Source organism: Ovis aries, chromosome 2, assembly GCF_016772045.2.
Source record: "Ovis aries strain OAR_USU_Benz2616 breed Rambouillet chromosome 2, ARS-UI_Ramb_v3.0, whole genome shotgun sequence".
Classification (NCBI taxonomy): Eukaryota; Metazoa; Chordata; class Mammalia; order Artiodactyla; family Bovidae; genus Ovis; species Ovis aries.
The window spans coordinates 186,403,911-186,428,847 of NC_056055.1; the positions used below are offsets into that span (position 1 = coordinate 186,403,911).

At 52.1% G+C, this 24,937-nt stretch overlaps 1 long non-coding RNA gene across 1 annotated transcript; it reads left to right on the plus strand.

The window, feature by feature from the left end:
* Nucleotides 1-18,324: 18,324 nt before the first annotated feature.
* Nucleotides 18,325-22,223, plus strand: LOC114112878 (uncharacterized). Its single transcript, XR_003588029.3, has 2 exons — nt 18,325-18,717; nt 19,182-22,223. It is a non-coding gene; the product is annotated as an uncharacterized LOC114112878 (long non-coding RNA).
* Nucleotides 22,224-24,937: the final 2,714 nt, after the last annotated feature.

A 24,937-nucleotide genomic window follows, 5' to 3' on the forward strand; every position in this document is an offset into this window, starting at 1 on the left:
TTTGTTGGGGTTCCCAAGACCATGCTCAAGTAGAGAATTCACTAGGAGGATCAGCATAGAGTTTTACCCATGGCTGAGATTTTTGTACTTTTTTGTTTTTATTTGTTTGTTTGTTTGTTTTAAAGAAAATGGAAACAGACCAAATCGGCATGGAGTAAAGATGTCTGGGGTGAAGTCCATAGGAAACCAGGTTCAAGCTTCCTGGAGCTTCTGGGTGGAATCACACAGGACACACTGAATTCCCCCTAACGTGACATCACTTGTGAAATACTGTCCACAGGAAAGCTCCTTAGGGACTCAGTGTGGAGGGGTTTATTGGAGTTGGGTATGGAGAAATCTGTATGCAGGTCAGGAAGCAACAGTTAGAACTGGACATGGAACAACAGACTGGTTTCAAATAGGAAAAGGAGCACGTCAAGGCTGTGTATTATCACCCTATTTATTTAACTTATATGCAGTGTACATCATGAGAAACGCTGGGCTGGAGGAAGCACAAACTGGAATCAAGATTGCTGGGAGAAATATCAATAACCTCAGATATGCAGATGACACCACCCTTATGGCAGAAAGTGAAGAGGAACTAAACAGCCTCTTGATGAAAGTGAAAGTGGAGAGTGAAAAAGTTGGCTTAAAGCTCAACATTCAGAAAACGAAGATCATGGCATCCAGCCCCATCACTTCATGGGAAGTAGATGGGAAACAGTGGAAACAGTGGCTGACTTTATTTTTCTGGGCTCCAAAATCACTGCAGATGGTGATTGCAGGCATGAAATTAAGACACTTACTCCTTGGAAGGAAAGTTATGACCAACCTAGACAGCATATTAAAAAGCAGAGACATTACTTTGCCAACAAAGGTCCATCCAGTCAAGGCTATGGTTTTTCCTGTGGTCATGTATGGATGTGAGAGTTGGACTGTGAAGAAGGCTGAGCACTGAAGAATTGATGCTTTTGAACTAGGTGTTGGAGAAGATTCTTGAGAGACCCTTGGATTGCAAGGAGATCCAACCAGTCCATCCTAAAGGAGATCAGTCCTGGGTGTTCATTGGAAGGACTGATGTTGAAGCTGAAACTCCAATACTTTGGCCACCTGATGCAAAGAGCTGACTCATTGGAAAAGACCCTGATGCTGGGAGGATTGGGGGCAGGAGGAGAAGGGGACGACAGAGGATGAGATGGTTGGATGGCATCACCAGCTCAATGGACATGGGTTTGGGTGGACTCGGGAGTTGGTGATGGACAGGGAGGCCTGGCATGCTGTGGTTCACGGGGTTGCAAAGCGTCAGACACGACTGAGCGACTGAACTGAACTGAACGTAGGTATCTCTGCCAGACACAAATCCAAACGTCAGACCCCCCCGCAAAGGGGGAGCAAAAATTTAGCATAAAACACATTGTTGTGCAGACAGTCTGGGCCCAGGGAGCCACTCTCTCGATTGAGGGGATGGTGGGAATCTGCCAGGTCACAGACTTTCAGCAATTGCTCTCGACTCTTATGCTATCAGATGATTTGCCATTAGACAAAGAGCAAACCTCTACACAAGGCTCACTCGTCTTCTGCTTCTCCTGCCTCGATGGCCCCTCTGTTTAGGTCTTCTTCACTGGTTCCTGACCTTTCAATAATCAGGGCCCCAGCTCAGCCTCCCTCTGTCCTCTCCTGTCCCTCTCACATTTCCTGGGGGCTTTAAATCCCGTCCACCCTGCAGGCGACCCTCTCCATTCAACCCTCTCTGCATCCAGGTGTGAGACAGGCATCTGGAACCTCAGGTGACTGTCACCATGCCCCCTGTGTCTTCCGCCCCCAGACTCCATCTCCATCTATGGGATCGTCACCCACCCAGACATCAAGACATACAAGGAGGTCTCCCTGGCCTGTCCCTCCTTCCCCGAACTAGCACCACTCACGAGACCTCTCTCTGTTACCTGAAGGTGCACCCTTGTCTGCCACTCGTGAGTGCCTCACCCCAGCCCCAGCCACTTCCTCAGCAGGAGCAGAGGCTATAGTGACCTTCCTGGACCATCCTCTCCCATCCTCATCGAGACCACTGTCCACACTGTGGAATCAAGGGGAGCTCCTAACTTAAAAAAATTTTTTAAATTAGTATTATTATTTTTGGCCGTGCCTCATGGCTGGTGCTAAGTCCCCTGAACAGAGGTTGAACCTGGACCCTCAGCAGTGAAAGTGTGGAGTCCTAACCACTGGCCCACCAGGGTATTCCCTGGAGGGATCTCTTTAAAGTGTGCCTCTTATATCCTTGCCATGGTCACGGGGCTCAGCAAAATCTGGTCCTGCCTGCCTCTCTTCACTGGCCCCCTCCTTCCGGTTCAGCCAGCTGTGCCTCCTTCCACCAGCACCAAGCTCCTTCACCCCAGCACCTCGCCCTTTGCCTCCTCTCCCAGATCTTCACACCAGAGCATGACAGCAGGGTGGTCATCCAATGCGAGGCCGTGGCTGATGGGTCGGAAACTAGCAGGACAGGCACAGGGGAGGGAAGGTGGCTGTGAACGTGGAGGGGAGCAGCAGGAACGCAGAGTCTGACAGACTGAGCTGGAGCCCGAGAGGAAGGACCGGGCCTCCAGCTCATCTGTCCCCACCTGGACTCCACCTGGAGTCCCCATCATCCGCCTTTGATGATGGAGACGCTGGAGCCTTCTTCATGGAGCTAAGCACACAGCCAGCCCAGGAGTCGAGAAGGCTCAAGGGCGGTCTGGCAGGCGCTGGGGGAGCTGTGTTCCCCACTGCACCCCCGCCGGCATCATCTCTGTCCGCTCCAGACCAGCAGCGCCCCAGGACCACAGTGGACAGCACTCAGGCCTGCACCATCTTCCTAGCATCACAGGGATGTGGCTGCCACCCCCTTCCACTCTCACATTGCCTCTCAGGGCCAGGCTTAACCCGAGCCACCCAGGGGAGCGAGTCCGGGGAACTGCATTTCATCTTAGCTGAGATGACTGCAGACAGATTCATCACATCAGCCCAGAGCCTGACCCTGTGCTGGGTCTACAGCGGGACTGTGGGCACTGGTCCGGCCTCCAGGGAATCCCTCATCCTTGGGAAGAAGGACAAGTCAAACATAATGTATTGCACACCTCGAGAAGAGTGGGCAAGACAATGGGGAGCCTGGACTGGTCCCCAGAGGGGGACATCTGGGCTGGATGTAGGAGCGTGAAAGAAGGCTGACCCTGCAGGCTGGGGTGCTAGGGGAGGGGCCCACCAGAGTCAGCGCCCAGGACAGTCACTTCTCTATGTTGACTTCAACAGGGCAGACTTTGGGTAATTTTAGCCAAGGAGGATGCCTGTGGTAGCCTGGCTCCAGGGGTGACCTTGACTCTGCAGAACCTCACATTCCATCTGGAAAATGGGGTTGTTGACAGAATTCAGGACAACACTGGTACAGGTAACGCACTATGCCCCGCTCTCCAACTCAGGGCTGGTCCACTGGGATGACCCAGAGAGATGGGATGGGGAGGAAGGTGGGAGCGGGGTTCAGGATGAGGAACACATGTAAATCCATGGCTGATTCATGTCAATGCATGGCAGAAACCACTACAATATTGTAAAGTAATTAGCCTCCAATTAAAACAAAACAAAACAAAACACAAAGTTAGCTCTTCCTAAAACTGATGTTGTTGGATCCTGAAAAGTTTAAGAGGACAAGAAGACTTCCTGTGTTCCCAGTCATCGCAGGTTCCCTTGAACATGGGAACTGCCTGAATGCAAAGGGCCTTTCTTCTGGGGTCTCCCAGGACCCCACTCAGCTCTGCCCGCACTTCCTCATCCCCAGGAGGGCCTGCAGCCGCCCTGCCATCTGCTGTGATTTATAGAAAAGGGGCCGTGATTAATCAGCCAGTCAGCGCCAAGTGCAGCCGTGTTCTTTCATTTCCCTGCCCCCTGACCCTCAGCACAGTCCCAGGCAGTGCCGGGCAAGTGTATTAATCATGTACTTTAAAAATATTTAAAGGAGGCGCTGAGCCCGGAGCAGAGTCTCCTTTAATGGACTCGTTTTCAGTCGAGGGTGAGTATGCTAATTAGGAGATAAAACAAACCGGCTGTTTGAAATGCAAATGAGCCTGTGGAGGCACTCCCGGTGCCTTCCTCCTGAGCCGCCGCTTTGGAAGCTAAATCTTACTTCTCCAGCCACTTTCTGCCATCGATTTTTAACCAAAAAAGATAGTGGCTAATTCTGAAACTGAGAGGCGCTGGGTCGTGCTTTCTCCCGCTCTTCTTCTTTTATTAGGAATGAGGACAAAATTCCCCCACACCCATGTGTGCGGACAAACCCAAGGCTCTGCCCTCCTGCAGATCCCCACCCCAGCCCCCTCAGGCCCTTTCTCCCCTCTCCCTGGATCTCTACCTGGGTATGGGTTTTCCAACATCTTTCGTCTGCCTTCCTGCCCAGTTAAACCCTCTGCATCCTGCAAGCTGTTGGCGGGAGCCTCTGAGATGCATGGGAATGCTTCCCAGACTCTAGCCTTTCCGGCAACCTCCACCAGCTCCTCCTGCCCACCACCAAGCCGAACCTCGCTGGTTTCCCCAAACCCTCTCCACCCCAAAGGGCATGACATGCTGTGCCCCTGCTGCCTCCTCCAGCTCCTGCTCATCCACAGGATTCAAGGTGAGCATCACCTCCTCTGGGAAGCTCTCAGATCTCCTGTACCTGTGAGACCCCCTTGGCATAGCAGAAGACCTCTATGTCCCTGTATTTGTCATCCCCCGGGACCCAGGGTTCCGTGGTGCAGGAGCTGTTTTCTTCCTCACTGTTCCCCATGCCTGCTGGCCCATAGCTGGCATTTGTGTCTTAGTTGCTCAGCTGTGTCTGACTCTTTGTGACCCCATGAACTGTAGCCCACCAGTCTCCTCTGTCCATAGAATTCTCCAGGCAAGGATACTGGAGTGGATAGCCATTCCCTTCTCCAGGGGATCTTCCCGACCCAGGGATCCATCCCAGGTCTCCCGCACTGCGGGCAGATTCTTCACCATTTAAGCCACCAGAGAAGCCCATTAGTAAATCCTACTGAGCTAGGTCGACTTCAGGGGAGGCCCACCAGCTTCCTCTACCCAGTGACAGGCATCCTGCTAACCCAGGAATGACCACCTGCTATAACACAGGTCTTGGAGAAGCAGAGAGGTGCATTCATCCAGGGGATGCAAAAATCCACCTCTCTGAAGACACAGTGTCTCACCCGCAGAGATCTGCTCCAAGTTCACCCCTGTCAATCAGGAAAGTCCCAGGACCTGCTTCTCTTCTAGATGTCAAGATCGAGTCTGCACTCCTAGGCATGGTCCAGACACTGCCCTGCTCTGCCTCTCGATGGGTACAGGGAAAGAGCCCCCTTTGCCCAACCCTATGTGGGCAGCCCTGCTCATCTCCTTCCCACCCACCGGGTCTCTCCAACATGGCTGAATCCCAGCTGCTCCAAGTCTGGCCTGCACCTTCCCTGGGCACAACTGAACCGGTACTCAATAAGACTACTAGGGGAAATTCCCTGGTGGTCCAGTGGTTAGGACCCCGCAGTCTCACTCACAAGGGACTGGGTTCAGTCCCTGGTTGGGGAACTAAGATCCTGCATGCCATGCAATGCAACAACAACCAGCCCCAGTCTCTCTTCGGCCCCCTCTGTCCAGTCCAGTGCATCTCACTCTTCCCAACTCCTGATCAGACTGTGTCTCAGGCTGGATGGTCTGGGAGCAGATGCTGAGCAGAAGTCAAAGTACAAAAGTTTATGAGGGAGTCTCATTAATGGAAGCAGAGGGAAAAAGTGGTTGTGGGGAGAAGCCTTAGACAGTGATGCCCACCCCAAAGGACCTATGCCCTGCCTGGCCTGTGGGCACTACAGCAAAATGTGTCCATCCCAAGAGACCTGCCCTGGGGGACAGTCAGGGCTGAGGCCACCCCAAGTTAGTGTGACTTCCACTTGAAAGCTAACAGCTGTAGGATGAAGGCTAAACACAGCTTCTAGGTGGACAGCTCCAAGGGGCTCTGAGCGGTCTTAGGCTGAGTTCCCCAGAACTTATACAGAAGGGGGTGGGGGTAGCCTGGGGCGGGGGAGGTGTGGAGAAGGAGGGCCACTGCCAAATGCTTCTGAAGTCAGCCACCCCACGGGCACTGGCACTGGAGTCTGAGCCTCCTGAAGGGCATCACAGGAGGTCTCTCAGCCCCACTGCCTGGGGATGCAGGAGGCAGATTCATCGAGCCACAGTGGTTCTGTGGATGTTCACCTCCCTCACACTTCCAGGGGTTCAGGCTTGGTGCCGAATAGTTTCTGCCAACCCCCACCACACACACATACCCTATGTGGACCACAGGCAAAGCACTGTCCAGCTATACCTGTGTCAACGTGACTGAAGCAGCAAGGTGCTGGGCAGGCGGCGGAAGATATGGGAGACAGCAAGCTGACAAGGAGCGGAGGCAGTAGAGCTTGTCTGGGGACCCTAGCAAACTTAAGGGGCTTATATACACATCCGGGAGGAGAAGTCCCATCAGAATGTCTACTCAAGCATCTGTGGCTCGGGAGATGCCGGGCTGCAGACATAAACATAGGACCACGTGAAAAGCCATTGGATGGGATGAGCTCACCTACAGAGAGAAAAGAGAATATGTATTTGAACTGAGCCGTAAAGGCTGGCTCAGACCATAAGGAGTCTGCCTGCAATGCTGGAGACCCTGGTTCGATCCTTGGGTTGGGAAGATTCCCCTAGAGAAGGGAATGGCTATCCACTCCAGTATTCTTGCCTGGAGAATTCCATGGACAGAGGAGCCTGGCAGGTTACAGTCCATGGGAACAGGAACAGTCAGACACGACTGAGCTACTAACACACTTAACACGGTTAAGAGATGAAGAGGAAGAAGCCAAGGAAAACAGGAGGCTTGGCAAGGGCAGGACAGCTGGGAGAGCAACAGTCCTGCCGTCAGGGTACAGAGGGAGGCCGGTTTCTGGTGGAGGGCAGATAGGATTCCCTTAGGCTTCAGCCAGAGCACAGGATCTGGCCGGCCAGTGGGTGTATTTGGTGGTGGGAGGGCAATTTTCCTCTGATGCTCTTTCCTGGCTCTTTTCTGGGTGTAATAAGAGGCAGAGAGTTGGGAAAAATTCTACAGAGGCTGCTGGGGGGCTGAAGAAATAGTAAAAATGAGAAAGTCTCATATCCTGGGATATGGTGGGAGGTGGATGCTGCGGGTTCTCTTTCACTAGCCTTGCATGAGTGTATATGTGAGTGTATATGTGAGTGTATATGTGAGTGTATATGTGTGTGCACAGGTATGTACAAGTGGACATATACCCTAGGGTTCCTCACCCAGAGCTTAGAAGACTATTCCCAGGTTGGAGTCAGGAGACTGGTGGGATGTTATGATGCGGCTCAGGGTGCAGTTTGCTCCATAGAGAGAGTCTGGGGTCACGTCTGATCCTGGCTCTGCTTCTAACCTAGAAAGTCACTTTCAGCCTGTGGTGCCTCTGTTTCTTCACCTGTAAAAGGCATGTGCTGGGCTCCTGGAGTCTGGCTCCACCTTGCAGGTCTAGGAGATCACTCATAAGCTGCATGAACAAGGTGGTCCAGCACTGTCCTGGCTGTGCTCATAGATGGTGTTAATTGCACTTGCACAGAAGCTGTTCCCATCCTCGGAGCAGTTTCCAGAAAAGACAGAACCCAAGAGGTTTGGGGAGGACTGTGGCTGCAAAACCGCAACCAACAGGAACTGGAAGAAAGGCACCACCTAGAGCAGAGGGGAGAGGCTCTTGGGACAGAGGGGCGTGGCTCTCGGGAAAAACTGGGGAGGACCTCTTCCAGTTCTGGAAGGCAGTGTAGCCACCAGCTAACATCTCAGTCTCTGTGGATGGGTTTACAGTTGGCGCTGGTGGCTGAGCGGTTTGTCTGATTAAATTCAATATCAGAAAAGAACAGTGTCAGCCTGCACACTGCATCTGCCCCCCTGCTGCTCACAACTCTGGTGGGGTGACTGTCCCGGCGCTGTTATGTCCTCAACACAGTACTAGGTACAAAGGGGTCGGGTGCTCATTTGCCGGACAAATGCAGGGTACGTGGAGGGGTGACTGGTGTAATCCTCTGCTTTGTCTGCTTCCCCTCTGTCTCTCCTTCTCTGGTCTTTTCCAGCACTTCCCGCCCTGTCCCTCTGATAAATAGCCAGACCCCTCGTGCAGAGGAGGGCCATTTGGGGGGCACTGCAGGGAGCTGTGTAGGGCCTTGTTCTGCCTGACATTTTTATTAATCGCTCAGCCCAAAAGATAAACAGCTTGTTAATTAAATTTGCAGATGTTGCTAAATTGGGAGGTGTTTTGATTGTTCAGTCCCAGGAAGATAGAATGGTCCTACATCGGGCCTTGGAAGGGTCAGCCTGGGCTGGGCCAGGACACGGGCAATTAGACCATGTGGTCATGGTAAAAATCATGGCCAGCTTTACTGCCCCCTTGCCAGGCAGGGCAGGAGCCAGGAACAGGGGGCCTGGGAGCCAGCTACTCACACCCTGGGGACCTGGAGCAAGTTTCTCCCCTTCTCCAGGGCACAGTTCGCTCTTCCCTGTGGGATGGGTCCCCTCTCGGCCGTGGCCCGGGCTGAGCAAGGGAGAGGCCCCATTTTTCAGTTCAGGGGCTTGTCAGCACCCAGTGCCTCAGCACAAAGCTTCCCCAGAGTCTCTGGTGGCTGAAATGTACAGTTAAATATGGTAAAATAATGTGTTTTATATTATGTGACTTTTACTACAATAAAAGAAGACATTTTGAAAAAGATTTTTAAAAATAAAAATTAAAAAAAAGAAAGCCTCTGTTGGGAAGTGGGGGGCAGTCATGAGACCTGGATCTTGGTGTGAACCCCAGGGATCTAGTAGGTTTGTGGAGGGCTGGAGACTCAGGTCTTAGCTGTTTATAGGGGTGTGGAGGTCTAGAGGTCTGTGGGTCTAGGAGACCAGGGTGTCTGGGAGTCTGATGGTTCTGAGGAATCTGGGGTCTCAGGTGTCCAGAAGGGTCTGCAGATGAGGGAGAGTTTGTAGGGGTCTGTAGAGTCTGGCGAGCTGAGGGTCTGAGAAGTTAGTAGAGTCTGAGAAATTAGTAGCGTCTGAGGATTGGGTCTGGGAAAGCTGAAGGTCTGGGCTCCTGGGGAACCTGGGTCTGAGGATTTGGGGGGGGAACTGGAAGATATGGAGGCTTGGGCTGTTTGAGGGTCAGAGTCTTCGGGTCTGGGATTCTGGGATTGTTTGAGATTTGGGAAAATAGCATCTGGGGAGTTGCTGAATCTGGGGGTTCCAGAATTTAGGGATGGGGAGTTTTGGGAAAGAAGGATCCTGGGATCTGGGATCTGGGGTCTATGGTCTCAGATAATCTTGGGGGTCTGAGAAACCTGAGGTTCTAGGAGGGTTTGAAAGGGTGGGTTCTGAAAAGGAGGGAGTTGAAAGCAGAATGTAGCACAATACCGCCACCTAGTGTGCCTCCCTTCGCATTACAGTCATCGAGGACAGAGCGTGGCACAGGATCAGAGCTTGTCCCTCGCTCGCGGCCATCTCCGGGCCTGGAACTCCCCCCACCACCCAGATGCTCAGCGCTCTGCATGGAGGGAGAGAATGAGCATGTGTCCCCCTGGTTCACCGCTGCACCTCCAGTCCCTGAAACAGCATTTGGCACGCAGTGGGTGTGCAGTGCATGTTTATTGAACCAGAAAGCTGGCGTTTTCAAAGCAATTCATCTAACAAGGGCTCACTACCCCTGCATGTGCCCGTGCAAACACCCCTTGCTTTGAAGTCAGGCCATGAGGCTGCTTGAATTGGACAGGATCTTGGAGACGTTATGCTAAGATTCCACACTGAGTAAGGTCTGCCCACTTCCACACCCCCAGGGTTTCACCTGCACCTGAGCTCAAGAGTCTGAGCTCACATGACAGTCTTAGTTTCAGCGCCACTTCCCAAGCTCCTGGGCTGTGCAGGTCCTGGGTCTATGTTCTGTCTCGGCCACAAGAAGAGAAGGGACAAGCTAGCAGGAACTAACCTGCAGTGTGGAGCAGGGGATGACAAGGTCACACTTAAAGGGAGCAAGTGGATCAGAAGGGAGGGGGTGGGGCTTGGGCAAGTCTAGGGAGAGGAGAGAATGTGCGATCCAGAGAAGCTGGATTGATGGAACAGCAGGAGCAAAGACTTGCCTGGAGCTACCGCCAAGCAGCATGGTGGTGGGGGTGGGGGTGGTTGGAAAGGTTGGTGTGAGCTGGGAAGAGGATAGAGGCTGCAGATAAGGCTGAAGGGAAGGGGGGCGGGGGTAGGGGGTGGGTAGGGGGAAGGTGAGGAAGAGGATGGCTGGGAGGCAGTGGGATGGGACATGGTGGGAGATTTCCTTTAATAATCATAGTAATAATATATTTTTAACTTATTTTACTGAAGTGTAGTTGATTTACAATGTTGTGTTGATTTATGCTAGAAACAGTGATTCAGATGTGTGTGTGTGTGTGTGTGTGTGTGTGTGTGTGTGGTGTGTGTGGTGTGTGTTTAGCCACTCAGTTGTGACCGACTTTGCAACCCCATGGACTGCAGCCTACCCGGCTGTTCTGTCCATGGGATTTCTCCTTCAGGGGACTGAACCCATGTCTCCTGCATCTCCTATTCTCTTTCATATTTCTTTTCATTGTGGTTTATCTCAGAATATTGAATATAGTTTCCTGTGCTAAACAGAATGATAGTAATAATATTGATAATTATGCTAACAAGTATTGAGTGCTTACTGGGTTCATTAACTCATTTAATGCTTTCAACATCCCCCCATTGTTAAGCCAGCAGCACAGAGAGGTTAAGCCACTTACCCAAAGTCACCCAGCCATGGAAGCATCTGGCCTCAGAGCTCTTAATCCCTCTGGGCTACTGAGGTGAAGAGGAAGGGACATTTGGGGACAGTTGTGATGGCCCTATGCCCTCCAGCACAGCGTCCCAGCCATCTTTTCCCTTTGCCACACTTGCCATCTGTAAGTTGCCATCTGCAGGGTGAGGATCGACTCCTCAGGCTTGTCTACAAGCTTGTCTACAAGACCTGCTCTCTGCCCCCCCTGCAAGCCTGCCTTCCCCGTCCCCTGGATTTAGAGGGAAGGCCATATTTTACAGAGCAGTGGAGACAGTAGCCATCTCTCTGTCATGCAAGACAGACTGGGGATGACAGAGGATTAAATTCCTATGCGTATGAAGTATAAAATGTTAAGTTCGTTTCCTGCAGGATGGAAATCCTTGACACTTCAGCCAAATGATGAGTAGGGCTTCGGATCCCTGGGAGGAGGGAGTGTGAGCTATGAGGGCAGCCACAGAGGTGGGGAGCTGGCAGCTTCAACACTTGGTCCTGACCCAAAACAGACTTGTCGAAGGGTGGCCCACATGGGCAGATCAGCAGAGGGGAGACTGCTCGGAAACCCCAGGCCCCCTCCCTCTTTTGACCGCTCTCATGGGCGTGGCCTCCGTGAGAGGCGGAGATTTATCCAAGGGGCTGTATTAGCTCTCAAGGGTGGACAGGAAGCTGCCAAGGTGTCGAGGATGTTGGGAGTATGAGGGTGTAACAGTACCGATTTCACATGAAAACATTTGGGGAAGAAAAAAAATCAGTTTTAAGAATTTAACATGCATGTATTACAGATATTTTAAAACGCTTTTCAGAGGAAAACCACATCATTTTCTTCACATAGATATAATATACAGTATTTTTTGGTCCAGGAAGAAATTATGGCTTTTCGATACGCACACAATTGATCAGAAGTTTCCCAAGGATGTGGAACTCTGACCTTGGCTGGGATGGTCTGTGTGGCTCAGCTCTGCCACTAGAGGGAAGCAATATCCTTGGTTTTAACTCTAAGGTCTGGGCCTTCTGTCCTGGGATTGGGAGATGGGATGCTTGGGGGACTTCTGAAGGGAGGGCCAGAGGGTAATGCATCTTGATCACCAATCAAGATTGTAGAAGCTGTATTTCTGGCCATCAGAAACTTTTTCATATAAGCATCATCAGAAGTCCATGAGGAAGGTATTTTGAGGATCAGAGAAGTTAAGGGGTTTGTCTGAGGTCACTCAGCTAGTAAATGACAGAGCTGGGGTTTGAACCCAGGTTTGCCCAACCCCAAAGTTGGAGCTCTTCATCATCAAGGGCCCACTTCTTCCAGGGTCAAGGTCAATATAAAGGTTCCTGGACCCCCGGTTCTTTCTGCAGTGCTGTTTTCTTCCATAATCTGAGGCAAATGTGAGTCTCAGCTTTCTGCTCACCCCTACCCCGACTCCCAGGCCCAGCTGGGCAGCATCAGCAGGATCCCTAAGTAAAGCAAAAGCCAAAGCTAAGTGCAGGAGCGGACGTAGCCCCTGCACCCTCTGTCCTGCAAACCGGGCAGCACCCCTGGTCTGGGAGCAGGAGATTCCAGCTGTGCTGTGCTGGACCACCTGAGCGGACCCTGCCCTGCCTGTGAGCACATCAGGGGTCAAGCCGCACCTCATGCTGCTGGGGCTGGGGTAAGAACAGGCAATAATTTCCCCATGAAATAAAGAAGCGATCTGGGGGGGGAAGGAAATTCCTTTTCAAGCCTCTGCTGGAAATTCCTTGGTGGGTCCTCAGTTTCTGTTAAAAGCAGCCTCAACACAAGAAAAGATACTCAGCATTACTAATTATTAGAGAAATGTAAGACAAAATGACAGTGACTTGTCAGAATGGCCATCATTAAAAAGTTTACAAATAACAAATGCTGGAGAGGGTGTGGAGCAAAGGGAACCTTCTTACACTGTTAGTGGGGCTGTAAACTGGTGCAGCCACTGTGGAGAACAGTATGGAGACTGCTTAAATAGCTAAAAATAGAACTACCATATGATCCAACAATTCCTCTCCTGGGTGCTTATCTGGAAGAAATGAACACACTAGCTCGAAGAGGTATACACACCCTACTGTTTACTGCAGCACTATTTATAAGAGCCAAGACATTGAAACAACCTAAATGTCCATCAACAGATGAAAGGATGAAGAAGAAGCGGCTCATGTGCACAATGGAATATTACTCAGCCGTAGAAAAGAATGAAATGATGCCATTTGTAGCCACCTGGATAGACCTAGAGATCATCGTACAAAGCGAAGTAAGCCAGACAGAGACAATCCCACATGATACCATTTATATGTGGAATCTAAAATATGATACTTGTCTGCCAAACAGAAACAGACTAACAGAGAGAACAGACTTATGATCGCCTAGGGTGGTGGGGGAGGGATGGATTGGGAGTTTGGGTTTAGCAGATTATACATAGGAAGGATAAACAGTAAGGTCCTACTGCATAGCACAGGGAACTATAGTCAATGTCCTGTGATAAGCCAGAATGGAAAAGAATATGAAAAAAAGGCATCCTCAACCCTCAGCCAGGCTGCCCAGGGTGAGAAGCCGGGAAGCAAGGAGGGGAGCAGGCAGGGCTGGCGCCAGGGGGTGCGATGCCATGGTCCAGAATGCCGGGGCCATTCTGCTCCACATGTGTCCCATCTCCAGGGACAGATGGAAGGGAGGAGAGGAGCCAGAGGATGGAGAGGGCCGCAAAGGAGCGAGCGTTTTCTGCCCGCAGTGTGATACCAGCCCCCACATAGGGACGCCCCTCTGCCACACCTTGCTGGGCTCTAGACCTGATGGATTGCCTCTCCCCCAAACTTGGGACATCCTATCCCCATTTTACAGATAAGAAGACTGAGACACAAGCAGACGCACTGACCTGCTCAGGGTCAAACCTTCCCCAGGCCTCCTGGGCCACCTGCAGGCCCACGTCCCAGTTCCTCTCCTTCCCGTTGGCCTCAAGAAGTGAAGGCACACAACTCCTTCCCTGCAAGGGTCACGTCTTCCCTCCAGAAACTCCTCAGTCCTTCATGCAAATCAATCCTTGGTAGGGACAACCCATCCATATTCTCAACACCCCAGAGCATCCTTGAATCCTGATACACACTCACCTCCATCCCCTCCCTCCCAGCAGCCAGCCAGGCCTCCTCGGAACTGCTTCCTGCCAGGGTGTGAGCAGCCTGACTTTGAAGCCCAGGCAACCAGAGTCTAACTAACTAGCTCTGATCTGAGGTGAGGGAAGAGGTTTGAGACTGGAGTCGTCCATGGGGGTGAGGGGCTCTGCCAATCTCAGGCATCAAGACGAGGGCCCCCTTATGACCAGGGAGGTCCCAGGGCCCCCATCAAGACCAGGGCCCCCTCTGTCATGGGCCCCAGGCGTTTGAAATAGCACACATTACCTTTTAAGACTTCAAGGTATAAAGGCAAATATAATTCAGACTGGACTCATTAGTATATAGTCATTTTGATTATATTCTTTTTCTCTACTGATGTAAAAATACATTAAAATGAAAACATTTTCGGGGCCCTAGAAGTGCCTGGTCTTAGGCCTGTGAGCCAGTTGAGGCCTGGCAGCAGGAGCCGGATGGGAAGGGTAGGACTACAGGCCATGTGAAGAGGATGCAACGATGCCCTGGAGACCAGGCTGGGCGGCAGCCCCCCGGACCCTTCTTGAGCTGTGCGGTAGGCACAGCCTGGGTGCGTTTCTTGCCCTGTCTGAGCCTCTGATTGTATGAAATGATTCATTTTACTGGCCAGGTAGATTAGGGCAGAGGTGAGAGGAGAGGCTGGGGACAGGGGCACACTATCTGGGTACAGTGGTGAGCCCAGCACAGTCCTCCCCTTCCCACCCCCGAGCAGAGGAGGAAAGCTGACTGATAGTGAGAATACTCTTTGCCCTGTGGGGCCTGGCAGGCTCTGTTGAGAAAGGTGGATGGGCATATGCTGGACACCTGTTAGAACTCTGCCCTCAGGAACGGCTTCTCTAAGCTGAAATTGGCAGTGGCTATGCTCCCGCACAGATGTCTGGGCAGGGTGGGTTCCTTGAACACAACCTCCAAAGGACAGTCTTTGGACCACATAGACCAGGCTCAGGGACCCAGGACACCTGGTCCTTCCTGTACAAGCCAGGAGCTCTCTGTCCCGCAGCAGAAGCCTGGAGCCTGGGCAGAGCGATGCTAACAGTCTGATGAGAAGGCAGGTGGGGTCAGAGACCAGGAAAGACCTGCCAGATGGCAGTGTGAGGCTTCAGTAAGGAGGAGGCCGCTGCTGGGAGCGGCAGGAACTGTCCCCGCAGGCTCCACTCTGGCTGCGGCAGGGGGGACTGTGCCAGCCACTCAGCCAGCACCCCGGGAGGACCTCTGCAGCCAGGCGTGGAGATGGGCAACTGGGTGGAGGAGGCAGGCTCACCGCCCTGGGCAGGCTCACGTCCAGGCAACAGCTGAGAGCAGAATAAACTGGTTGGTTAAAAATCAGGGTTCAAAGGGAGGGTCCAGACAGTCAATGAGCTGATAATAATAATAGTAGCCATTACTTTTCATCATGGGCTGGTGCCAGGCAATAGGCCAACTTGTAAATGGCTGAGCCAGGGTCCCAGCCCAGGCTGCTTGCACACTGTCCATCCCACCTTTGCCCCTCACTCTGAATCAACATGTCTTCCAGAGTCGTATCTTTTTGCCTTTTCATACTGTTCAGATCGGATGGTTGGAAGGTATCATGGCTCAGTGGGCATGAGTTTGAACAAACTCCGGGAGATAGTGAAGGACAGGGAAGCCTGGTATGTTGCAGAGTCAGACTCAACTTAGCGACTCAACAACTGAATCAACAGACAGAGCCAGGTAGGAGAAGGGAGGACCAGGAGGGGCTAGCAGTGGCCCAGGAGGAGGCTGGGAGGAGGGGGAGGGGGCCCATTGCCAGAGGAGGAACTCCAAGTGCCAGCTGTCTGCGGGTATTTGCATCCCCATGACAGGCCTCCAACTTGAGGCTGATGAATCCAGGTGGAAGGGGGTTGGGGTGATGTTCACCCCAACATCCCGCTCAGCACAGGTGAGAACGCGGGTGAGAGACGAGGTAGAACACACCTCGGCTGTGAATCCTCCCAGCCAACTCTCTGTCCCCTCCCACAAGATCGCAAATACTGGTGTGGATATGCGCGATGACGGCACTGACCCTTGCTAGCACCACAGAACGGCAAGGAGCTCAACATGGATCGAAGACCTGCATGGAAGAGCTAAAACCAGAAAACTCTGTAAAGAAAGCGTCGGGCAAAGCCTCTTGACAGTGGATCTGATGATGACTTCTTGGATATGACACTGCAAGCACGGGCAACGAGAGAAAATACAGACTCAGTGAACTTTCTTGAGAATTTTTAAATGTTGTGTATCAGAAGACAATATCAGCAGAATAAAAAGGCAACCCACAGAATGGGCGAAAGTCTGCAAATCATAGGCCTGACAGGAGATTAACATCCTGAATATAAAGAGAAGTCCTCAAACTCAACACAACAAAATAACCAACCCAGGCGAAGGGGCCAAAGACTTGAACAGATGCTTCTCCAGAGATGATACGCGAACAGCCAATGACCACATGAGGCTTCCCCAGTGGCTCAGTGGGTAACAAGCCTCCTTTCATACAGGAGATGCAGGTTCAATCCCTGGGTCGAGAAGATCCCCCGGGGAAGGAAATGGCAACCCACTCCAGCAGTCTTCCCTGAAAAATCCCATGGACAGAGGAGCCTGGTGGGCTACAGTCCAAAGGGTCGCAAAGAGTCAGACACGATTGAGCAACTAAGCACACAAGCAATGAGCTCATGAATAGATGCTCAGCATCACTAATTATTAGGGAAATGCAAATCGAAACTAGAATGAGCTAGTACCTCACACCATTAGAATGACTACTATAAAGATATTATGAGAAATGTCAGTGAGGATGAGAAGGCAAGTGGAACCTGCACTGTTGATGGGAATGAGAAACAGTACAGTCACTTTGGGAAAGAGTATCGAGTTTCCTCACAGAACTAAAAATAGAATTAACATATGACCTAGCAAAGTTCACTTCTGGGCATATATCCAAAAGAATTGAAGGCAAGGACTGGAATAGGTATTTGTACACCCATGTTCATAGCAGCCTTATTCACAGAGGCAAAATGTGGAAGCAACCCAAGTGTATTTAACCCAACTGAACTATACATTTGAAAATGGTTAAGATGGTCATTGTGGTGCTGTGTGCATTTTACCGCAATAGAAAAAAAAAAATGGAGGAAAAAAATAGTCACAGTATCTAATAGTTCTGACAGGTCAAAGGGGACAGACCACTTCCCACTCAAACACGAGCAGTAACCAGAAGCAGAAGAAGGCAGGTAACTGTGCATCAGAAGAGGAATTCCATCCAGAGGCCCAAGGGGGAAGGGGGTAAGGGAAAGCAAATAAACAATCCTTCATATTAAAAAAAAGTTAAAAATAACATGCTTCTTCGGGGAAAAGTAACTTAGAGTAGATATGAAAAAGATTGGAGCATAGACATAAAAATCACATCAGAAGGAGGGGCGGACGTGAACTAGAGGCACTCAGGAAAGAAATAGAAAAGGAAAAGAGAATTTTTCAAGAGAGAAAAGCCACATTGGAAGCCAAATACAGGAGGCAGGGCAATGCAAGATAAAGTGGAAAGGGACAGTCAAATGAAGTGATTATGGGGCAGATAAGAGATATAAAGGGATGAGTCTTCTGAAAAAGAAAACAGCGTAAATAATTTTTAAAAACCAATAAAGTTTTAACAGAAGAAAACCTTCCTGAAATGTGGAAAGGTTGAAATGGACATATCAAAAAACATTAGATTATGACCCAGTGAAAATGACAGCCGTCAACACTCAGACGTGCCCTAATGAGTTTGCTGAGCATCAAGAAACGGTGCTGAGAGTTACCTCTAATCAGGAGGTGAAGCCAGGATGGTGGAGTAGGCAGAACCTGGGCTCACCTCCTCCCTTGAGCACACAAAAATCACAGCTGCTCACAAAGTAACCATGGACGAGAACCACCTGCAGATGAGCAGAAAAGAGTTTCCACAACTAAAGATAGGATGAAGGAACCATGACGGGAAGGGTGGAGGGGGCAGAGACGTGCTATAGTCAAGACCCAAACCCAGGGAATTCTATGATGGTTCAGTGGTTAGGACTCTGTGATTTCACTGCCAGGACCCAGGATTGATCCCTGGTGGGGGAACTAAGATCCCCCTAGCCGCAAGATGTGGTTAAAAAAAAAAAAAAAAGACCAACACCCCTGGGTGGGCAATCCATAAATGGGAGGGTTATCACAATGGCAGAGGCTCTCCCCCAGGAGCGAGGGGTCTGAGCCCACATCAGGTTCCCCAGCTCTGGGGCCTGCACCAGGAAGACAAATCCCCAGAACATCTGGGTAGAAGATCAGCAGGACCTGCGTGCGGGAGAGCCGCAGGGCTGCGGAAATAGGATCCTTACTCTGGAAGGACTTACGAAATATCTCACATGTTCCAAGACCCAGTGCAGGGGCAGAAATGTGAAAACAGCCTGAGTCAGACCTTCCTGCTGATCCTGCAGCGTCTCCAGTCCCTCGGGAGCCCCCTGGGGCATGGGTGTTGGTGGCTGCCTATGGGGAGCTCTGTCTACCACAAGGACACTGGGGCTGACAAGTGCCTCCCCCCCATCCTATCAGTGCTGGGGGCTCACCTGCCTTCCAGTCAGCTGGTACCGAGCAGCCAGCCACCCTGGTACCCGGCCCTGCCCTACAGTGACTGGTGGCCCCCCCACAAGGCCATCTGATGTGAAGAGCCGACTCATTGGAAAAGACCTCGATGCTGGGAAAGATTGAGGGCAGGAGCAGAAGGGGACGGCAGAGGACGAGATGGTTGGATGGCCTCGCTGACTCAGTGGACGTAAGTTTGAGCAAACCCTGGGACATGGTAAAGCACAGGGAAGCCTGGCATGCTGCAGTTCACTAGGTCACAAAGAGGCAGACACGACTGAGTGACTGAACCTCAGCAACACAAGGCAGAGAGAGCCTCGAGCCTCGGGAGCTGCCCTGGCGGGCCACAGGCTTGTGTAGCATCACATGCCAGTCGTGCCAGGAAAGCAAGACAGCCTACATCCTGACTCCACAGGGAGAGAACAGGAGCCCCATATGGGCTGCTACCCTCCCTTCCCCGAGCTCTGGAGGAGAAGCGGGGAGGAAAGGGGAGGAGAAGTGGGGGAGGGGAGGAGAAAAGGGGAGAAGGGGGAGGGGGAGAAGAGGGTGGGGGAAGCAAGGAGGGGGAAGCGGGGGAGGAGGAGACGGATTTCACCCCTTCCCATTTCACAGCCAAATCCATCTAAAATATATAGCTATTCATTTTTTTTTAAGGCAAAAGTGGCTCAATTATCAAATTAAGACCCCCAGAAGATTTAAAGACAGAAACTGGTCCTCACTTGCACCTCGGGTCTGAGCTCACACTCCCTGAAGCACATACGGGCTGAGAATGATCTCAGCGCCTCCCTCCAGCTCAGAACTCCCCCAGGATACACCCTCAACCCAGGCCTCTGGGGACTCCACAGAGACCAGCTCACTGTGAACTCACCAGAAAAATGGAGCCAAAAAGGCAGAAACACTGCATCCCGAGCAAGCATCCACAGCATCAGCAAACGCCAGCATGAGACCACCGGCTACATGAGGGACATGATCAGCCACAGAGTGAAATCGAATGTTTTCCATGTTTCCAGAAATGAAAGTGGGAACTGAAAACGTGAGCAGGGAACAGTCAAACAGATGTCACAGCCAAATCCATCTCAAAAATGTAACTGTTCTTTTTTTAAAAAAAAAGGCAAAACTGGCTCAATTATCAAAGTAAGCACATATGTAAAAGAATGAATGAATTGGAAGGGGAAAAAAAGGTTGAAGGAATGACCCATAAAGAGATGGAAAATAATTTGGAATTCCCCTCAGGCCCACTTGGAGAAGAACCCTTGATAACTAACCTGGGTCCTAGGGCCCTGTCATCAATGAAATTTTCAACAACTAGTTAGACTAGATGAGTTCTGATCCTTCAGAGTGGAGAAGTCCAGACAGGCAATAAGCTGGAGGAGGTGGGCAGAGCCACTTCTGCCCCACTAAGACTCCCCGGGGCTATCCTTCCCATCGTCTTTGAGAGGAGACAGGGGATAATTTCAGGGGTGAGATTGGGCTCTGTGATTTGAACCTCACACTCCTCTTAAAATTCTCAGCATATCTGTCATCCAGGAATGTACCTAAACCTAAACCTTTGGGGAAGACATTCTGTTTCCGGGCTATTCCATACGGGCGAAGCACTGAACAGATAAATGTGTACAATGAACAGGTCTCTAAGGGCCCTGCAGAGTCTAATGCTCTGTTATTTTATGACAATCTGTGATGATGAATTACAGATGCGCCCTATTACCTCGACTGCTGTCCTCAGGGTGAATCAGTGACCTAGGGGATGCTTGGCAAGGGCTCTGCTGAATTCTGCCTATTCACAGAGTCTGAGATTCCACCATTAGAGAGTCATCTTTTTGGAAGTAAACATTGCACCACTTAGAGTCTAATAAAAAAAATTTTTTTCCAATCACTTGGGAAAGGGATAGATAATAATTAAAGCCACCATTAATCATAGTGCCTCAATATATTTTAACAGATTTTTTTCAACAAAACCATACCCTCTGAGATGGATTAGATGGTTGGAGGGTGAAAGAGAAACTTGGTGGGTCAATCCTCCCTAGGAGAGGATGAGAGGCCTGGTGGGATCCTTGGATGTGGGAGAAGCAAAGATGAAGGTGCGTGTCCAGAGTGTTCTGCCTGCCCCTTGAACTTTATTACCCCTCATATCCAGCTCTGAACTCCCTACCCAATTTGGCCAGCAGGTGGCAGCGCAGGGTTGAAAATGAGCATCTCCAGAGGCGTTCAGACTGTTCACCCAGCTTCTTTCTAAGGTGGGTGGCCTCAGTGTTCATTCAGGAGGATGGGACCAGAGGCGCCAGGGCAGCCCGATGATGTGGGATACAGGGTTGAAGCCTCGGTAGACTCTGGACCTTCAGCTCTTGGCAGGTGGGCGTGGTGTCTGCGGGAGGGGCAGAGGGGTCGTGTCCTGTCTGATTTGGGGAGGGCCGTTTGGAGGATGAAAGGCGATCTTAAAGGTGGAAATGGTTTACAGGGTTCTTGGGGCTGCCTTGGTGAGGGTGGGGGTGGAGGGCATTAGAGGAGGCTGGCAGCTTCACACTTGGGAGGCCTGGGCTGGGCTGGTGGGGGAACTATGAGGAGTGGGGTGCACGGTGAGGTCAGTGCCACACCTGACCTCATTCTAACAGGCAGAGGGAAGGAACAGGGGCAGCCTGGACTGGAACTGGCCTGAGGCTGATCACTGTCTAGCCTCTCTTCCGAGATGTGTTGGTGGCTGTGAACTCTGTGAAGATGGTACTTCCTGCCCCATCCTTTTAAGGAGGCTTGATAAAGCCTGTGGGCAGCCTGCATTCCACACGCCTGGCTCTGGAGCTACACTCAGCAACCTGCCTCGCCCTCACCTGCCCAGGCAGCCCTCTGGATGAAGGGAGGAAATGACCAGCTCTAAACAGAGGCCTCTGTCCAGAGACACCTTACTTCTTCCCTGGGAAGCCCCAAGTGAAGCGAGAGCTCAACACACAGGCCGGCCTCCTGCATGGACCTCACAGAGCAGGTAGGAGGAATAGTGTCCTCCGTTGTCATCTTAAGGATGCCCTGCCCCACCACCCTGTGCTCTAATGCAGTACCAGCACACACTTCCTCGGGAGGGGGCTCTGGGCACTTGTTAGACATTCACATATATAGTGCAGCCATCCCTGGGCTGGCTGAAGCTCACATCCCAGCTGCGGGTGGATATCCGCATGTCCAGCAGGCCTGGGTGATGCTTGCACTTTGGTGCCTGGGGATGCTCTGCATCCACACCAGAGATGGAGGGAGAGACAGAGGCTGGAGCCTGGGGAAGGCTCTCTGGGCCACCTAACTTGAAAGGAGGCAGAACACAGTCTAGGAGAGAACCCAAGAAGGAGGGAGGGGGCGTCAGCAACCAACTAGCCAGTCTCGGTGCCACGGCGCATCCACCTCCCAACAACCCCTCTCTTCACCTGGGATGCCCCTCCACACCTTCCCTACTGCCTCAAGGGAGACCAGGATTCACCTGTCTCCATGAACTCTGCTAACCCTTGTGGCCAGGTAGCTCCCCAGGACCTTTTATTGACCCAGACTATGGTGGGCAGAATCATGGCCCCCAAAGATGTCCATGTCCCAACCCCCAGAATCTGGAATTTGTTACCTTGCATATATTCCGAGAGCCCCTGGGTGGGGGGTAGAATGCAGACCCCTTGGTTTAGCCAACGAGGCTTCTGATCTACTGTAAGATAATAAACTGTGTGTGTTTGAGCCAGTAGCTTCGTCGTCATTTGTTGCAGCCACCATAGGAAACTGCTATAATGATCTGATTGGGAAAGTTGTTCCCATCATGGGCCCTGCCCGGCGTGGGAGGCTGGGGGTGCGGGGGTGGGAGAGCAGCAGCTTAGAAGCCGCAGGCCCTTCTGCTGTATGAGTCTGAGTTCTTATCCTCTGAGTCTCCATCTCCCCATCTGTCGATAAGGATGGTGATGACATCAACTCCTGCAGGCAGGAGTCAGCTGGTCAGCTTCAAACCTCCTCCTGCCTCCAACCACTTCTGTCCACCTGACACCCAAGTCCCCTGGGCTCCTGGGAGATGCTGGAGGAAGGCAGGCTCCTCGGGGTCCTGAACCATCCTCGGTGCAGACATACACCGTACTTTGGGGAGTGGTCCTCCTTTGGTTTCCTGACCTGGCAGCTCATCTGGGGGATCCTCACGTCTGTCTGTCACTCCTGGGACCCCAGGCTCCCCCCTGAGGAGCTGTCAGCAGTGGCATCCCGATTGTGACTTCCAAGGTAACTCTGACGGCGTGTCTGTTGCACCCAGCAGTGTTCAGAGACCTGTGGATCCTCCCCTTGTCCAGTGCCAGTGTCACTTCCCAGAAGCCCTGGATGGAGGGACGGCTGTGTGTGTTCAAAGAGGCTCTCCTGGATTGGGAGCAGGTTGTCAGCCAGCTCTGGCCCTTTTGTTTTGGGGTGGTCTCTGGAGGGAAGGGCGTGTGTAGAAGGTCGGGCTGGAAAGGTCTGTACCCTGGGTGGCTGGGGAGCCTGGGGGCATGGCCAGGGTGAAGATGTACCATGCCACCCCTCAGACCCCTTCTCTCATGTCTAAGACGCACTATTCATAATCACTTACAACAGCATCTTTGGCAGGAGGCCAGCATTGCAGTCAGGCTGATGAGGGTTCAAATTCAGCCCACGTCATTTACCAGCAAAGGGGCTTACACCTGAGAGCCTGTTTTCTCGGTGAAAGTTAAGGTATTAGTTGCTCAGCCATTTCCAGCTCTTTCCAACTCCATGGACTGTAGCCTTCTAGGTTCCTCTGTCCATGGGATTCTCTAGGCAAGACCCACTGGAGTGGGTTTCTGTAGTTTCCTGTAAAAGCATACAAGCCCCTCCATTTCCCTTTCTCAGAGGAAATGGAAGTTTAGCCCTGCCCACTGTGAAAGGGCGTCTGATCTCAGGAGGAGGTGTGTGCAGGTGAGCCGGGCCCACGCTCTGAGATCACCACCTCCCCAGTCGTAACCCTTGCCAAGCATCCTTCAGACCTATCTGCAGGTGAGACGGATGGGGCTTAGGGAGGATGACGGTGAGCTGCACCCTCTGCTGGCCACATCAGGAAAGGCGCTGGTGGGGACTTCGGATGGAGGGAGAGTCCCAGGCTTACTGGCGCCTCGCCCAGCTCTCCTCATCCCCGGTAGAAGCCTGAGATGCCGGCTGGGGTGAGAAATAGGGTCCGCCGGCACCCACAGCATCCACCCCCTCCCTCAGAGCAGGGATCCTGCCCTCTCCTCTCGTGGTCCGTCAGTCTTCTAGACCTCTCCCCGTCTTATCCTGCAGAGAAGATCTCTTAACCTTTTCCAGGAAAAATGCAAGTCCTGGGAAATGGGTATGTGGCATGGGGTGGGGAGGAGGGAGTGGGTGTGTGCGTGTGCTCCTTCCCTCCTTCTAATCTCAGTGTCCTCCTGGCCCTTGGGGGTCCAGTGTAACCAGATGCTGGCTGGGGCTCTGTTCAGGCAGAAGCGATTTGAAAATCATATCTGTGGGACCAGAACAGTCCATTCTTTAGCTGAGCAGTTTCTAACCAAGGCATGCAAATGCACCGCTTGGGTATAATGGCCCCTGGAGGGATGGTTGGGGGGCACTACCAGGCAAGATGGAAAGGCCGTGGGCAGGAATGCTGACCTGATGGTGCCCAGATGTCATGAAATGGGAGGATCCTTCCCAATTTCTCCTTGTGTGCAAATTCCGCCACACCCTTCTTGCTAACTGCTCTTCCGCTTGAGCCCCTTGCTCCTGTCTGTGAGAGGCTGCATTGACACTGACCTTGAGATGGTCCCCGGGATGGATGGACAGGAAGCACCTGGCTCCAGATGACATGCCGGGTGCTCAGCACCGTGTCCTTGCTTGAGGAGGTCATGGCAATGGCCGGGTGAGGGGAAGCGGGCAGCCGGCTGTAATGGGAAACTCTTGTCACCATATCCACTCTGGAGCTGGCACGTTCACATGTGCCCTGAGCAACGGTGATGTGTCCAGAGTTAGGTACAAAGTCAGGGCTGCTCCAGTGCCCTGACACGGAGAAGCCCTGGGATTGGGTTGGTAGGCGTTTCTCTAGCTGCCCTGCAGTACTTGGGGTTCGTGGGAGGTGAGACCCTATCAAATCTGTGCTTTGAGACTTACAAGGCAAAGTGGAAAGAAGCTGGAATTCTTCTAACACAAGTACAGCCCTGGCTTCCTCTTTCTCTTGAGCAGCACCTCATGCAGCACAGACCCAGCACCCCCCGCCCCAGGGCCTTGCCAGCCAGGATTATGACCTCTCAGCAAAGCTGTTCACCATTGCTTCATCTTCCAAGAAGGCAGATGGGGAAAGGGGGACCACCTGACCCAAGGTCAGCAGGTGCATGAGGGCCCAGCCCTCTGGGCATCCCAGGGTGACAGGGTGGAGTGCTTGGGCCAAGGTGCAGCTGGATGCTTGTGGGGTTGCT